The following is a 17,028-nucleotide window of genomic DNA, read 5'->3' on the forward strand; positions in this document are numbered from 1 at the left end:
TCAACCTTTCCTACCTCGAGTTCCAGCACCCAGGTTTCAGCTTAATCGCTCCAAGCCTCCCAGTTATGTTCGGACCCAGCCCTCAAGGCCGGTGGGTGGCCTCCTCTATCACAGAGGAGGATATAGAAAAGCTCTGGGCGGCAAGGTACCTGACCACGCAAATCCTCCACAGGCTCCCTGCTAAGGGGCAGGTTATTCCTACAACCAGATCCGGTGAGAGGGTCGTATTCATCTCCCACTTCCTCCGGGGGCTAGGGTTCGCTCTCCACCCCTTCCACTACAAAAAAATACACTTCCGTGATGATACGTGGTTGTCACAGTAGGTCACATTTTTTGTCATGCATGTACGTCCATGACAATTTTATGACAGAATCAAGATAGTCATACCTGTGCTGTCGTAGAAGTGTTCCATGACATTGCCAAAATTATCATCACGGAAGTGTCCAGTTCCATGATGATAAATCGCGCGTCACAGAAGTGCTTTCGTCAAGGGTGACCGACACGTGGCATCCACCGTAACGGAACGTCGTTAAGCTATCGGGTCCGGTTTTAGATCCGATAACCCGTTAATAGCCCCGACCAATGGGGATTTTCCACGTGTAAAATCATCATTGGCTGGAGGAAACACGTGTCAGCTCACCGTTGGGACAAATGTCATCCACTCATTGGACACAAAGCGCCTATGATACGTCAACACGTGGCACGGCCCAACAGAGGCCCATCCCTGTGAAAAGGCCGGCCCGTTTGACTTGGTCAAAAGGTGGCGGGCCGGCCCACGGCAAGCCTGTTAACGGCCTGTTTGCATATAGCCCATTTACAGCCCGCTAACCCACGGCCCGTTTACGACCTAACCGAATTAGGCCCAGTAGCGTCATCTAGGCCGTCCAATATAATTCCAGCCCGTTTTAACTTCCGGCCCATGTATGGCCCATGACATCTTTCGGCCCATATGAGGTCCTTATTACTCTCGTCCCATTAACGGCCCGTGGTAAAACTGGCCCGTAATGAACAGTGTACCACTTTATACCCATTAACGGCCCGTGGTGAAACTGGCCTGTAATGAACAGTGTATCACTTTATACCCATTAACGGCCCGTTATTCAGTTGGGCCGTTTCCAGCCCATGTTATCTTTCGGCCTTCTCGGGGCCCATTTATTCTTGGGCTCATTTCCACATTCGTTTACTTACGGCCCGTTACTGTTATTTTCTGCTTGTGGGCCAAATTCAGCCCGTGGTTACAGTCGGCCCGTTTGTGGCCCGTTAATACGTTGGGCCGTTTTGACAACGTCATCAAAATACTGCCAATTAACGATGGCCCGTTATGGTCAGCCCATGAACGGACGATTTCAACTCTAGCCCATTTACGTCCATAATGTGGTCTGTTATTGGCCCATGTTTGGCCAACCGATCATAAGCCCGTAGAAGGCCCATTGATGATACGGCCCATAGAAGGCCCATTGTGTCTACGGCCCGTATAAGGCCCATTGTTTCTACGCCACGTAGAAGGCCCATTGTTTCTACGCCCCCTAGAAGGCCCATTGTTTCTACGGCCCGTAGGAGGCCCATGTAAACTACAGCCGGTGGGCATCAAAGTTCGCCACCAGTGCAAATATAGGGAACACCCTACACTATACAAAAATGGCTTGTTGTTTTCTTCAGCCGATGGCTGCACGTTAAGAACAAATTTTGTATCGCACCAAAACAAATTACAACTATAAAACAAAAGGAAGGTTGGCATAAAAGTTAACAGTCTAGCAGATAAATGCACCACCAGAAGTTCAGAAGCTTAGTTCATTTGACCTGACTGTTACGTTTTCATGTTGTATTGTCCGATGGAGCACCATAACCTTCGCCTTCAGTTCTCCTAGGCTCCTGAACAACATAGCAAATGTCTGATAGTCTGGTTTCAAAACCATGCATATCTTGACAACATTGAACAATGTCTCTCCTTGTTTCACAAAGGGTCTCTGTTAGGGAATGGACTTGTGTCTGGAGCGCAGATACAACATTGTTTTGAGCTTGCATATCTCGATCATGAGGCAGTTTGGACGAGATTGCCTTAACAACCAACCCAGTATTACGCAGGAACGTGCTTTTGGCACTGTTAGTGGACAGGTACTGACCCACTGCAGCAAGAGCTGACATTGCGGTTATAGTTGCCTCGCCACCTTCAGAAGGTGGCGGTTCCACCATTTTTTCCATAGCTCGCTGAAAAGTTGTGGTTTTACATTAGTAGTACCAAAACAGAAGATATTAAGGAGGCAGCAAAACCAAACAAAATAGCTTTGGTCTATATACAGAACTTATTCTGGTGAACCCATGTAAAATAATAGTTGTATTTTATTGCAAAGTACATAATAAAACCAGGTTCCAAACATATGACCATGTACCATCGCTAATGTATTGTCTATTTCTTCACATTGTATTGAGGGCTAAGGATAAAGAGACAAAGTTTATAATACGGTAAGCATAGTATGACATCATTCATATCACAAAACAACTGAGAACAGACAAACAGGCAATTGTAACGTTGTGTGGGCAAGTCCAGCACGGAACTAGATTACAGGTCAAGATCAAAGGAACATCACTCCTCTCTTTTAAACCTTGTAAGGTGCAATGATACGCTAAGACAATTGTGTATAAAATTGAAAAGAGTAATAGACATTGGCTGCAAACCATGCAGTTCAAGGCACAAGTCAGAGTAAGTAGTAGTTAAAAGGCATGAGGATTAAGGACTTACAACAACAGCTTTGACTGGTATAGTCATGCCCTTCTTGCTGGCGTGATAGTCCTTGAAGATTTCCACAACATTTGGTTCAGGTACTTTTTGGTCCTTGCGGGCTTTCCTCTGCATTTGGAACAAGTCAATATAGATCTGATAATATGGTACAGCGAAAAGAGTGAAACAGCAGCTAATTACAAGAGCCTCGCAGTGTGCAATATAGCTACGAGATCCTATCGTCTGTTGGAATTTCACTTTCATACGGTTGGCCTTGTTCTTTGAACAGTTCACCTACAAGAGGATAGATTTGTGTGGCACATGCATAAATAGGACTTCAACATGTGATCTGATCACATATATATAATGTACCTAATACTTCGGATCGGACCAGTGTTTAACGAGGCCTCTCCAGTCTTCATCAGATATATTTTCCACTGGAGTTGTTTGGGCAAGTTCACTGTTAGCCTTGCCTTCGAAGTGAGTTTTCCTCAAGTTATACCGATACTGTCGCAGAGCAAACTTGAAAACATGGGTGCAAGCTTGTCTGGTTGCATCATCTTGGCTATCCAACTTGAACCTCATCTGTTGAAAATTATGGGAGTCTCATTATCAGCAACCTAGAAAGTATTGGACAGAGCAAGACGATATTAATAGTTTCCATACACAACCATACTTACAGATAAATGGTCGAGGAAGGTGTTGAACTGGGTTTCATCTTTGTCATTCCTGTACTGAATCCATGTTGGGAGGATACGTACATGACACCTAACAGCAACCGCTGCCTCTGATACTAACTTGGCTGACTCTGTAGCATCACGTGGCCTTTTTAAACCTGCCTCAAAACGGATCTCCATTCTTCCTCCTCTAGATTTAGTTAACCTATCGAGCATTATCCCTGATGTTTGTGTCCTCTTGCGCCTAGGTGCTAGTCCAACAACAAACATAGGAAGTGTTAGTGTACATCAAACTGTGAGACTACATATAAAGAAGCATGCAACTGTAACTTGACTCCAGCAACTACCTTCTTGCTGTTGAAGCTCACAAAGTTCATCTGATCTTGCCAACTCATCTTGTGTCAAGAGTGCTTCGGAAGTAGTGTCAGGTGGCAAGGGAGCTTGGGAACGTGCTGCTAGCTGAGTTGACGAACGAGTAAATCGTGCAGCTGGTGATACTGTGGAAGGTGTTGCAACAACTAGGATTGTCTCTGCTTGTTTGGTGGCAGCTATTTGTTTCTGTTTGGCTTGTTCTGCAGCTCGTGTAGCATGGGATACCCTATTGGTACAATTTTCCGCTGGACTTTGACCTTCTATTGCACCATCAGTACCAGCAGAATCTGCAGGATTGTTCCGCTTCCCTTTCCCTGTCGTTCTGTCTTGCTTCCTCTTTCTCTGTGCCATGTTAAGTCAAGCCGACAAGAAAAACGAATAACAATTTAGTTCTTTAGAACAAATGTACTTTGATGTAAGAACATGGTGTGATAGACAGATATTGTATGTTCTAGAAACAGGAACACGTGTCTTAGTCACAAGTATAATGTGTAAAGTAAGCAGATGCAATTCAACAAAATTAGAAGCAATACAAGCTAGACATCATACATAACATGCAACCACATATAACAGTGCCAAGTTAGAGGGAGCACCTGTGATGGTGCACTAGGGGAGACGTGCTCATCACCAACACAGCTACGTTGAGTGTCTATGCATGTGTTGTCTTGGAAATCATCTTGGGGGGATGGAGGAGTAGAATATGTAGAGGCCCTCCATTTGGAAGGAGCACCTTCATCCGCTGCCTTGCTAACTTCCTTCCGCTTTATTGATTTTGAATTGTCAAGTAAAACCGACAAGAAAAAGCAATAAAATTCACTCTTCAGAACTCATTCGTGCATGATACTAACAATCACTACTTTGATGTAAGGCAAACACATGATTCCAGGATGGAATAATACGAAAAACAGGACGGCATGGCATATTCACAACTGTTTGTGTAAACTAAGCAAAAACCATTTCACCAAATAAGAAGCAATGCAAGCTAGACACCACGTGAAAGATACAACCAATATGACTCTGCCAAGTTAAAAGTGTCCCATCATAAATGGCATTTCAACAAATTAGAAGCAGCGCATGCTATAAATCATATCAAAGATGCAACTAATATCACACTGCATATACTGAAGGTGTCTCGTCATATTGATTTATGCGGGATACAAAAAAACAATAGTTTTATATGAGGACATGCTAAATACAGGAAGGCATGTCACATTAACAGGTATAATGTATAAGCTAAGCAGAATAGCACATGCAGTTTAACCAGATTGGAAGAATTACAATCTAGACACCATATGCAACATGCAACCACATATCACGCTGCCAAGTTAGAGCAAGCACCTGTGATGCTAGTGTAGGGGAAATGCGGTAATCAACTACAGAGCTACGTTCACTATCTTCATCTAGCCTTGCTGTTTCTTGAGAATCATGTCGGGAGGCTGATGCTGCATTCTTTAAATGAGGAGTATTCCGCTTGCCTGACTGCCTCATCATAAGTGATTGATGAGGGATATAAAAGAACATTAGTTTGATGTAAGAACATGGTTAATACACAAATGTAATAGTATGTACCAAAAACAGAAAGGCATGTCATATTCAAAGGTATAATGTGTAAGCTAAGCAGATGCAATTTAACCAAATTGGAAGCAATACAAGCTAGACATCCGGCTGGAGTGGTAAGCATGATCATCTAGGACCTGAGAGCCTGGTGGGAGGCGGGCTGCTTCGCCACCATCGCGGCTTTTTAGTTGGCTTCCAGGTGATGCCTCTCTTTGCTGGGCTTGTCACTGGCTCGGCCAGTGCCCTGACTAGCTATTTGTCTTCTGGTGCTCACGGGATGGTGGTTCATGTAAAAAATATCTTTCCTTATCTTAATAAAGACCGACTTCGGCCTTTCGAATACAAGCTAGACACCATATGGAACATGCACCACATATGACACCGTGAAGTTAAAGCAAGCACCTGGGATGGTGGTTCATGGCGAGCGAGATCATCAACTCTAGAGCTACGTTCCCCGTCTCCATCTGCTGACACTACACCCTTTATAGTCTTGAAACGTGTCCGGCTTAGCCGCGTACCACGCAGGAGCGACTTCTCTCTTATCTTTTCTGCTTCTGTCAAGGCAGGGTCTGAAATACCCTTGCATAAAAACACAATAGTGAGAGTATGGGTGAAGTGTGTGCAGAACTAGTGCACTGTAAAAGTAGCAGATAGCAGGTGGCTGAAAAATAAATGACAGGAGACATATGATAGCTCTACAACATTACATGGCAAACAAAATTAGATTCTACTCCGTATGATTTTCTAATATATGAGCACATGAAATGCAGGTACTCCTCCAGATAACCACCACATGTTGTTCTATCAAGATAACAGTCGACTGAAAATAAATAGGTCAGTCGATTTTTCTATGAACCGTCCGATCTATAAGGAACGGGTTGATGGCCTTCGTCTACCTCTCGCCAGTCACTGTTGACGATCTTTCTCGAACCGCCAACGACCACCGGCCCAGACCCCTGCCTCCGCTGCCCCGCCCTCCCCTCGACCTCACACCACCGCCGTGCTTGGCAGTGCCCACAGGCCATCCCTTTAATCCCGGCCGACCTCCAGATCGGGCGCCAACAGCTCTAGGCCCCACACGCCCCTAAGATAAACACTGAGGCGCTGCTTCCCTGGCGTAATAAGCGGACTAGCGCCTGTTACGCCGGGGAACGTTCCGTTAATTGGGAATCAACTGACCAGGAATTGAAATCCAGGGGGCGACAGACCTCTAGCTAAGGTGAAATAGTATATGAGGAGAAACCTTGTGCATCGCGAGTTACTAGGAACATCTAGTATCAAGAAGAAGCGGTCAACTAGTGTGTTCTGTGGGATGAATACCATGCAAGCAGACACGTAAGATTTGCACGAATAAGGGAAGAGGAGTACCATTTTCGGTTGCCGGCATGGTCCGCTCCACATGTCGCAGCGATCTTCTTCTTTTTGCCAGGGGAACCGATGTTTCAGAGGAGGGTGCAGGCTTGGACGAACCCATGGCCAAATTCTTGACTGTGTTGCCGTGGCCGTATGTCGGCGGAGGGGAAGCAAATCCGAGGCGGCGAAGGACGGCGTAGCAGGAACAGCTCCGGTGCGGTGGAGGGTGGCGAAGTTGGAGCGGCAGCGGTGAGGCGCAGGATAGCGTGGTTGACCTGGCTCGGGTACGGAGGGCTCGGCCTCGGCTTCAACTACTAGTTGTGGAGGGCGTTGCGGTTGAGGTTGCGGTGGACGACGACGTCGGGATATCGGATCCCGCGTGATGGAGGAGGGCGGCGGTTGATGGGTGGAATGGGGTGGCGGACGGAGGACGCCGGGGTTTCGCGGCTGGTGGAGAGGTAGTTTTGGCGCCCACGGAGTACGAATGGAGAATCGGACGGGTGGGCGGGGGGAGGGGGAGAACCATGTTTCGGTCTGCGCGCTTGTTTTTGGCTTTTTTGAACAAAAGATGGGACGCGCTTGTTTGAAATTTGGGGAAAGTACAAACTTTGCCCCCCTCTTAAATTTCGGACCTACTGCGGGTCGGGGGTAGGATGGTAATCCCAGGTGTCCCAAATAGTGGGCGGGAGCGATTTCGGCCGCGCGCATGTGTGCTTAGGCGGCCATTGTGTATGAATGTTTTTCGGAGGCGGTTGCGTGGCGTCTAGATGAAGCTACAAACCTACCCCGGTTTAGACCTTTGGATGTCGGGCCGGTAGGTTTCACGGGTCGGAGTTATTAGAAAAGTAATTTCCTTGTACTACCAAACATTGGTCTCACGCGGTTTCGGGCGAGTAGAGGCTCTTTTGGCGCTTCGTTCGAAATTTTGAAACACAAGCATTCACGTTTAGAGTACTCTTGAACTTTGAGGATTGACCTAAATAGACAACGTTAAATTTGACCTTGTATGTTTGAAAACCTCATTAAATTATCCGCTTCTTTTTGAAATTTTGACACTTGAAAATCCTATAACTACGATTATTTTGGAATGGAGGAGCTAAATTAGAATCTATTTTGTACACGACTACATATGCTATTATGTACAAAATCAGAGCAAAGATTGGTGCCCCCATAATTTAGGTATGATTTACAAACGCCATGATATCAAATTCAAATAATTGAATGGACTTCATGTTGAATTCGATTTTTTAAAACCACCTTAAGTTGAATTCAAATGTATGCTAGTTCATAGGTAGCTATTTATAATGTTCATTGTGTAACTTTCGTATGTATAATGTGCTTTACACACACAACATGAACTATACTCACGTTTATATTCGATTGCTAAAGCGATGCATTGTCTGGAGTTCAAAATACTAACTATGTGGATCAATTGTGTCGAATAATAACATAGACATGCTCAAATTCGATAGAATCTAGATGTCTGATGGATCAATGACCGTTCCTTACGCGAATTGCAAATATCATGATCCCATCCTAATATTTGGATACAATTTATATCTTTAATCAATGTGTACAGCAGTCTTGTACGTGTAGTTTCACTCTCCATCGGTGGTCTCTCACACATGCTCACACACTCTCTCCCGAGGTGTCTTTCTCGCACACATGCTCTCGATATAACCCTCCCTCCCTCTCGTAACCATTTACGACTGTTTTCACTAACCTTTATCACAAGCACTCTTCCTCTCGCAAGCATACACACGCACAATCCCCATCGACCCTTTCTATATACATAGACCTGCCTACGTGTCTCCTGTACGCACATTATCTTTAGGCATGTCTCTCACGCATTGTCTCACACCTCTCTTCCTAATCGACGAGTATGATTCTAGCAGAGCATTCTGTAGGATGCCCCTTAAAGTTAGGTTGGATGAATAGTAATATCAGAGATAAAGGGGTTACCTTAGTCCGAGAACCCAGGGTTACAAATCCTAGCCGGCTTTGTCAGTGGACATAGAGTCCTTCACAATTATGCTATCTTTGTCTTGTACGACTAGTCATCCATGGGTCTCCCTAAATGCGTCACGGGCCGACCAATGTGGCGCGGGACGGAACCGAACGAAGGGCCTCACCTCGACCCACCGGACCTCACGCGGTGACACACCCTCTGCCCCCATGTCTCGTTATCTTCTCACACCCACACATACCAACACAGACACCACACACAAAAATATATTCTCCTGGTGCCTCTATCCACTCCCCCCTTGCATATACACACTCAAGGGAATCTCTCGCCGTGACGTCATATTCGTCTCTCTCTCTAGACCACTCTCATTTCTCGTGCTATCTCTCCCACGCCCCCCTGTCGGCCCCTCTATCCATGCCTCTCTCGAATACGTAATACACACACATACCTCTCTAGGCCCTGCCAAATGCATCAACTACACATTCACACATGTTACATCACGTACCCCATTGATCTAAAAAGCCCTCTCTTCACGTTTATTTCGCATACAACATTCCTTTTGAATAAAGTGTGGCCAAAAAAATATTTTAGAATTTCTACATATATACAACATTACAAAGTTATATGGAGGAGTATGAACGCTTGCATTGCATGGTGCCCACAATGATATTTATTCCGCACTGTGAATTTGTATATTTTTATACTATATATAAAGTAGTCATAATAAAGAGAAACGAAGAGCATCTCTCTCTCCATCGCATACCCCCCCTCTACGCCCCTTTCAGGTACGCACACAAACTATCTCCAGGTCCTCTAAAAGTAAGCCCCCAGCACATTCACGCATGTTTCATCTTTCTCTCGCGATATATACAGTGACGATCATTGTATTTGAAGCGAAAGCACGATACGTACATTGGACTTCAGAATCCACTCATTACGGTCACCATTTACGTTTTGTGGTTATTATACAGTCACGGGCTCACCGTACAACTCTGTATTTGCTCAAGACACGACTAGTTGACCAGTTAAACGCTCCACGTGGCACCTCTAGTGTTGCATCACATTATCTCACTACCATCGGGCCCACCTGTCGGCTTGTATCTACTCTACATCTACACTCTTATAAAATACTAGCAAGATGCCCATGCGTTGCACGGAACATCAAGATGCATTTGTATGAGTAGTTTATCTTGTGGGAGAAAAGGATGAACAAGGGAGGCCTTATTTGCAAGTGTGGAGAGGGGTGTGGGTATCTTTTTGCAAAATTGCCATAGTTTCCTTCCTATCCGTCAGATATAGATCGGACGGCCTATATTGCAGGATGGCAGGCACACGATCATCACCGACTATGCTTTTTTATAAGAGTAGGGATAAAATACACTCTTATAAAAAACAGAGTTGGTGATGATGGTGTGCCTGCCATCCTGCAATATAGGCCGTCCTTTTTATATCTGACGGATAGGAAAGAAACTATGACAATTTTTCCTAAGATGTACCCACACACCTCTCCACATTTGCAAATAAGGACTTCCCTCGTTCATCCTTTTCTCTCACAAGATAAACTAGTCATACAAATGCATCTTGATGTTACGTGCAACACACGGGCATCTTGCTAGTAAGAATGAAAACAAGCGACAAAAAAAATATTGGACGGTGGTTCGAAGTCATGACCGCGGGCACAGCGGACAAGGTGGCCTTGTATTGGTATGCTGAGCCGTCTGTTTTAACACACAGGAGCTGGTGTGGTGATTATACACACACGCACACATGCACACGAATTGCATGCACACAACACTCACACGAACACATGCACCCACGCACGCACCCAACACTCACACGTACACACGCAGCCACGCATGCACGCAACACTCACACGCACACACGCACGCATCCATGCACACACGAGTACACCACACGACCAACACACACTCTCACGCTCAAGTTCTCAACCTACACGAGCATGCGCACACATCAGGCCCTGACAGACACATACACAACCAGGTGATTCCCGCGCACGGGGTGGAGTCTTGTCACGCCTGCGTAAATTTGTGTTTATCTGACCTTTTCCCTATGCGAACTGACAGGTGGGACCCACAAGGAATGTGGTCAATTTAACTAGTCAACATGGTGCCACGCAGACTATTTGGCCGGTCAACAGAGTGCAATCCGATGCTGAACCGTGAGCAAGTGACCGTATAATCACCGCAAAACGTATATAGTGACCGTAATCAGCTTATTCTGAAGTTCGATGAACGTATTACACTTTTCTCTCTGTAGGCCCTCCAAAACTACATCTCTACACGTTCTCTCATGTTACATCTAACAACTATGCAATACAGCACTACTACTACACTCTAACACAATAAATCATATGTGTTTTTAGTTTTACTAGATATCATATTGTTACTTAATTATTCAGTTTGCATACATTAAAATTGCCTTTGAAATGTATGGCCAGTATCATATACCGCGCGGGAAAAATCCCGCCCTTTCCTATTTAATCGGGTTTGTATCGATGGATCGTGCAAAACAACAAAACTATAGTACTATATACAGTACAAGTGACAGTTCACTGGGCCGTCGTGTCATGTACTCCTCCGTCGTAAGAGTGGAGCGCTCGCTTTCATAAATCTTCTAGTCCCTTTCGCCGACATGTGGGGCATCAAGCTACCGGGTCCACGTGCCATACCGGAATACAGTGCAGAGCAGCCAGGGTGAAGCACCCAGTCATGGCGCCGGCGAAGTAATGAGCAATGAGGCGTCAAATCACAAAACTGCACCTTTCCCGCAGTTAAGTTGGAGGGACGAAGTAATAATGCTAAAAAAAGAAGTTGGAGGGACGAAGCAACCATCATTTCGCTCGTTGCGCCTCATGTGGGAAGCGGATTGGCTTGGTAAAGCACTGACACGTGGGACCGCATGTTAGCAAACCGCCAGGACAACGTCCTCTAAAAATAAGAAACCTCCCCCGCCATCCGCGCGGCAAAATCACCTCCTTTTTACTAATCTTGATTCTATAACTTTTTAGATTAATATAATTGAGATTTGTATAGATAGCACACAGGAGCAAAACCAAGTGGTACGGTTAAGGGCATCCACAATGTGTAGCCAAATGTGAAAATAGCTTTTGGCATCGTGGGAACCATTGTGGATGGTGTTTCCAAAGCCAAAAGGATGGAACCGAAGCTCCCTGATTGATTGATTGATTGAAGGAATAGAAAAATGCAACGTCTCTCCTCTTTCTCCCGTGCTTGGAAGCATGTACAGTATAGAGGACAGAGTCTACTCCCCTGTCTCTTCTATCACAAGTCACAAAGCAGTGAGGCATCAAATCACAAAGCACGGACGAAGCAACCATCATTCCACTCTTCGCTGACTCCGCTTCTCCATCGTCTTCTTCGAGAAACCATCTCACCGCACTAAGCTGGACGGACGACACTATTGTGTACGAGTAGTACTAGTACATTTGTGCGTCCTTTGGTTCAACGGACTTCCTGGATGCAAATAAGGCGGTTGTCTCGGCTTGCAGGCGGCACTTGCGAACGACTTACCGTGGTCCCCCTCAATGGTGTTCTCCGTCGAACGCACTTCGCCAAACCACAACGTTCGAAATATCGTCGACGTCACCGCAATGGGGAAGGAAGTCAAATATAGTTACTACCTCCATTTTTTTGTACACAAGGCGAGTATATCAAAATTACAATTTCCAAAAGGCCACTAACACTAATCGAGGCAAAATTGATGGGGTTTGCCTCGTACTAGCAACCAAGGACATTAATATCCCCTGCATGCATGCGGAAGTGAGAAGGTTGGTTTGCATGGCGCTGCATTAATCAAGCGATGAGGAGTGAGATGGTTAGCTCTTTGGGCTTTGGAGAAAAAAATACTCATTAATTGACACGTCAAACGAGGATTTGTATCGATTAATCCCGCGAAGGAAAACCCCGCCTTTCTTTTTTAACACTAGTACTCCTAGTACGTAGTACTACGTACTTATCCTGTTTGGGTCTAGGCCTTGCATTGCCATACTTCGCCACACATTTTTGCCAAGCTTGCCTAAAGTTTTCAAAATGAAAAGGAGGTACACTTGCGCACGACTGTCGCGGTCGCACCGCACCCTCACACGGTCGCTCCTGCACGCCGCGGTCGCACCGCACCCTCACATGCACAGTCGCTCCTGCACGCCGCAAACCCAACCAAGGGAATGCACCCTCACTGACACGTGCTGTCGCATATGAACAAACCAAACTCAGCCATCCTACCGCTGACACATAATTTTCGTTCATAGAGTATGTTTATCCAACCGCATGTTGGGGAGTATCCGTACGGCCCGTGCGGTGGTCTGTTGGGGAAGAAGAAGAGGTGAGGAAGAAGGGTTAGGAGACGTAGGATATTCATCCAACCACCTGAAATGGTAGACTGACCCAAGTCAGGCAACTTGCATAACAATATACAATATGTTTTTACACAGCGAAAGATCCATAAAAACAACAACATAAAGAAAAACTATCACTGCTCGCGGAACGAGACGGCCTTGTCGTCTTTGGCTGCCGGCGCGAACCAGCCGTAGCTGCCGACGTGTGTCTCCACACCGTGGTTGTCCTCGGCCTCCAGCTACTCGTTCACGCGGAGCGTGCGGGCGCTCTGCACGGACGAGAGCACCGCCCGGTTCAAGTCGAGGACGTCCGATTCCGCCTGCAGGAGGGCCTCGATGGCAGCAGCATCCGCGCGCTCCGCATCGAGTCGAGCCTCCGCCGCCCGGTTCAAGTCCAGGACGTCCGGTTCCGCCTGCAGGAGGGCCTCGATGAGAGCGGCATCCGCGTGCTCCGCGTCGAGTTGAGCCTCTGCCGCCCGGTTCAAGTCCAGGACGTCCGGTTCCGCCTGCAGGAGGGCCTCGATGGCAGCGGTCCGCGCGCTCCGCCTCAAGTTGAGCCTCCGCCACCCGGTTCACATCCACGACATCCGGTTCCGCCTGCAGGAGAGCCTCGATGGTAGCGGCATGCGCGCGCTCCGCGTCGAGTTGAGCCTCTGCCTCCCGGTCCTCCTTTAGTATCGCCAGGTTGAACCGCTGGTCCGCCTGCACTATGGGGGACTCGGACGCCGACACGAAGTCGACGTCCATCGTCTCATACTCATCGGGGGCCTTCTGCGCCGCGACCTCCGCCATGAACATTGGATCGGCTTCCTCCTCCTCGTAGCTTGGCTCCAGAGAACTCGGGGATTGGCCCGCTGCTACCTCTTGAGCACTGCGTTGGTTTTCCCTTGAAGAGGAAAGGGTGATGCAGCAAAGTAGCGTAAGTATTTCCCTCAGTTTTTGAGAACCAAGGTATCAATCCAGTAGGAGGCTACGCACGAGTCCCTCGCACCTACACAATACAAATAAATCCTCGCAACCAACGTGATAAGGGGTTGTCAATCCCTACACGGTCACTTACAAGAGTGAGATCTGATGGATATGATAGGATAATATTTTTGGTATTTTTATGATAAAGATGCAAAGTAAAATAAAAGCAAAGTAAAAAAGCAACGGAAATAACTAAGTGTTGGAAGATTAATATGATGAAGATAGACCCGGGGGCCATAGATTTCACTAGTGGCTTATCTCAAGAGCATAAGTATTTTACGGTGGGTGAACGAATTACTGTTGAGCAATTGACAGAATTGAGCATAGTTATGAGAATATCTAGGTATGATCATGTATATAGGCATCACGTCGGAGACAAGTAGACCGACTCCTGCCCGCATCTACTACTATTACTCCACTCATCGACCGCTATCCAGCATGCATCTAGAGTATTAAGTTCATGAAAACAGAGTAACGCCTTAAGCAAGATGACATGATGTAGAGGGATAAATTCATGCAATATGATAAAAAAACCCATCTTGTTATCCTCGATGGCAACAATACAATACGTGCCTTGCTACCCCTACTGTCACTGGGAAAGGACACCGCAAGATTGAACCCAAAGCTAAGCACTTCTCCTGTTGCAGGAAAGATCAATCTAGTAGGCCAAACCAAACTGATAATTCGAAGAGACTTGCAAAGATAACCAATCATACATAAAAGAATTCAGAGAAGATTCAAATATTGTTCTTTGATAATCTTGATCATAAACCCACAATTCATCGGTCTCAACAAACACACCGCAAAAAGAAGATTACATCGAATAGATCTCCACGAGAGAGGGGGAGAACATTGTATTGAGATCCAAAAAGAGAGAAGAAGCCATCTAGCTACTAACTATGGACCCGAAGGTATGAGGTAAACTACTCACACTTCATCGGAGAGGCTATGGTGTTGATGTAGAAGCCCTCCATGATGGATGCCCCCTCCGGCGGAGCTCCGGAACAGGCCCCAAGATGGGATCTCGTGGGTACAGAAGGTTGCGGCGGTGAAATTAGGTTTTTGGCTCTGTATCTGATCGTTTGGGGGTATGTAGGTATATATAGGAGGAAGGAGTACGTAGGTGGAGCAACAGGGGGCCCACGAGGGTGGAGGGCGTGCCCTGGGGGGGTGGCCGCGCCCCCTACCTCGTGGCCTCCTCCTTTGTTTCTTGACGTAGGGTCCAAGTCTCCCGGATCATAATCTTCCTAAAAATCACGTTCTCAGAGGTTTCATTCCGTTCGGACTCCGTTTGATATTCCTTTTCTGCGAAACTCTGAAATAGGCAAAAAAACAGCAATTCTGGGCTGGGCCTCCGGTTAATAGGTTAGTCCCAAAAATAATATAAAAGTGGATAATAAAGCCCAATATTGTCCAAAACAGTAGATAATATAGCATGGAGCAACCAAAAATTATAGATACGTTGGAGACGTATCAGGGATCCCCAAGCTCAATTCCTGCTCGTCCTCGAGTAGGTAAATGATAAAAACAGAATTTTTGATGCGGAGTGCTACTTGGCATAATTTCAATGTAATTCTTCTTAATTGTGGTATGAATATTCAGGTCTGACATATTCAAGACAAAAGTTTAATATTGACATAAAAATAATAATACTTCAAGCATAATAACAAAGCAATCATGTCTTCTCAAAATAACATGGCCAAAGAAAGTTATCCCTACAAAATCATATAGTCTGGCTATGCTCTATCTTCACCACACAAAGTATTTAAATCATGCACAACCCCGATGACAAGCGAAGCAATTGTTTCATACTTTTGACATTTTCAAAACTTTTTCAGTCTTCACGCAATACATGAGCATGAGCCATGGACATAGCACTATATGTGGAATAGAATGGTGGTTGTGGAGAAGACAAAAAGGGAGAAGATAGTCTCACATCAACTAGGCGTATCAACGGGCTATGGAGATGCCCATCAATAGATATCAATGTGAGTGAGTAGGGATTGCCATGCAACGGATGCACTAGAGCTATAAGTATATGAAAGCTCAACAAAGGAAACTAAGTGGGTGTGCATCCAACTTGCTTGCTCACGAAGACCTAGGGCATTTTGAGGAAGCCTATCATTGGAATATACAAGCCAAGTTCTATAATGAAAATTTTCCCACTAGTATATGAAAGTGACAAAATGAGAGACTCTCTATCATGAAGATCATGGTGCTACTTTGAAGCACAAGTATGGTAAAAGGATAGTAACATTGTCCCTTCTCTCTTTTTCTCTCATTTTTTTATTTTTTTATTTGGGCCTTTTTTTCTATGGCCTCTTTTCTTTTTTTTTTTTTTTTTTTTTTTTTCGTCCGGAGTCTCATCCCGACTTGTGGGGGAATCATAGTCTCCATCATCCTTTCCTCACTTGGGACAATGCTCTAAAAATGAAGATCATCACACTTTTATTTTCTTACAACTCAACAATTACAACTCGATACTTAGAACAAAATATGACTCTATATGAATGCCTCCGGCGGTGTACCGGGATATGCAATGAATCGAGAGTGACATGTATGAAAGAATTATGAACGGTGGCTTTGCCACAAATACGATGTCAACTACATGATCATGCAAAGCAATATGACAATGATGGAGCGTGTCGTAATAAATGGAACGGTGGAAAGTTGCATGGCAATATATCTCGGAATGGCTATGGAAATGCCATGATAGGTAGGTATGGTGGCTGTTTTGAGGAAGGTTTATGGTGGGTGTATGATACCGGCGAAAAGTGCGCGGTATTAGAGAGGCTAGCAATGGTGGAAGGTAGAAGGGTGCGTATAGTCCATGGACTCAACATTAGTCATAAAGAACTCATATACTTATTGCAAAAATCTACAAGTTATCAAAGCAAAGTATTACGCGCATGCTCCTAGGGGGATAGATTGGTAGGAAAAGACCATCGCTCGTCCCCGACCGCCACTCATAAGGAAGACAATCAATAAACAAATCATGCTCCGACTTCATCACATAACGGTTCACCATACGTGCATGCTA

This window comes from Triticum aestivum, chromosome 5D, assembly GCF_018294505.1.
Source record: "Triticum aestivum cultivar Chinese Spring chromosome 5D, IWGSC CS RefSeq v2.1, whole genome shotgun sequence".
In the NCBI taxonomy this organism is placed as follows: domain Eukaryota; kingdom Viridiplantae; phylum Streptophyta; class Magnoliopsida; order Poales; family Poaceae; genus Triticum; species Triticum aestivum.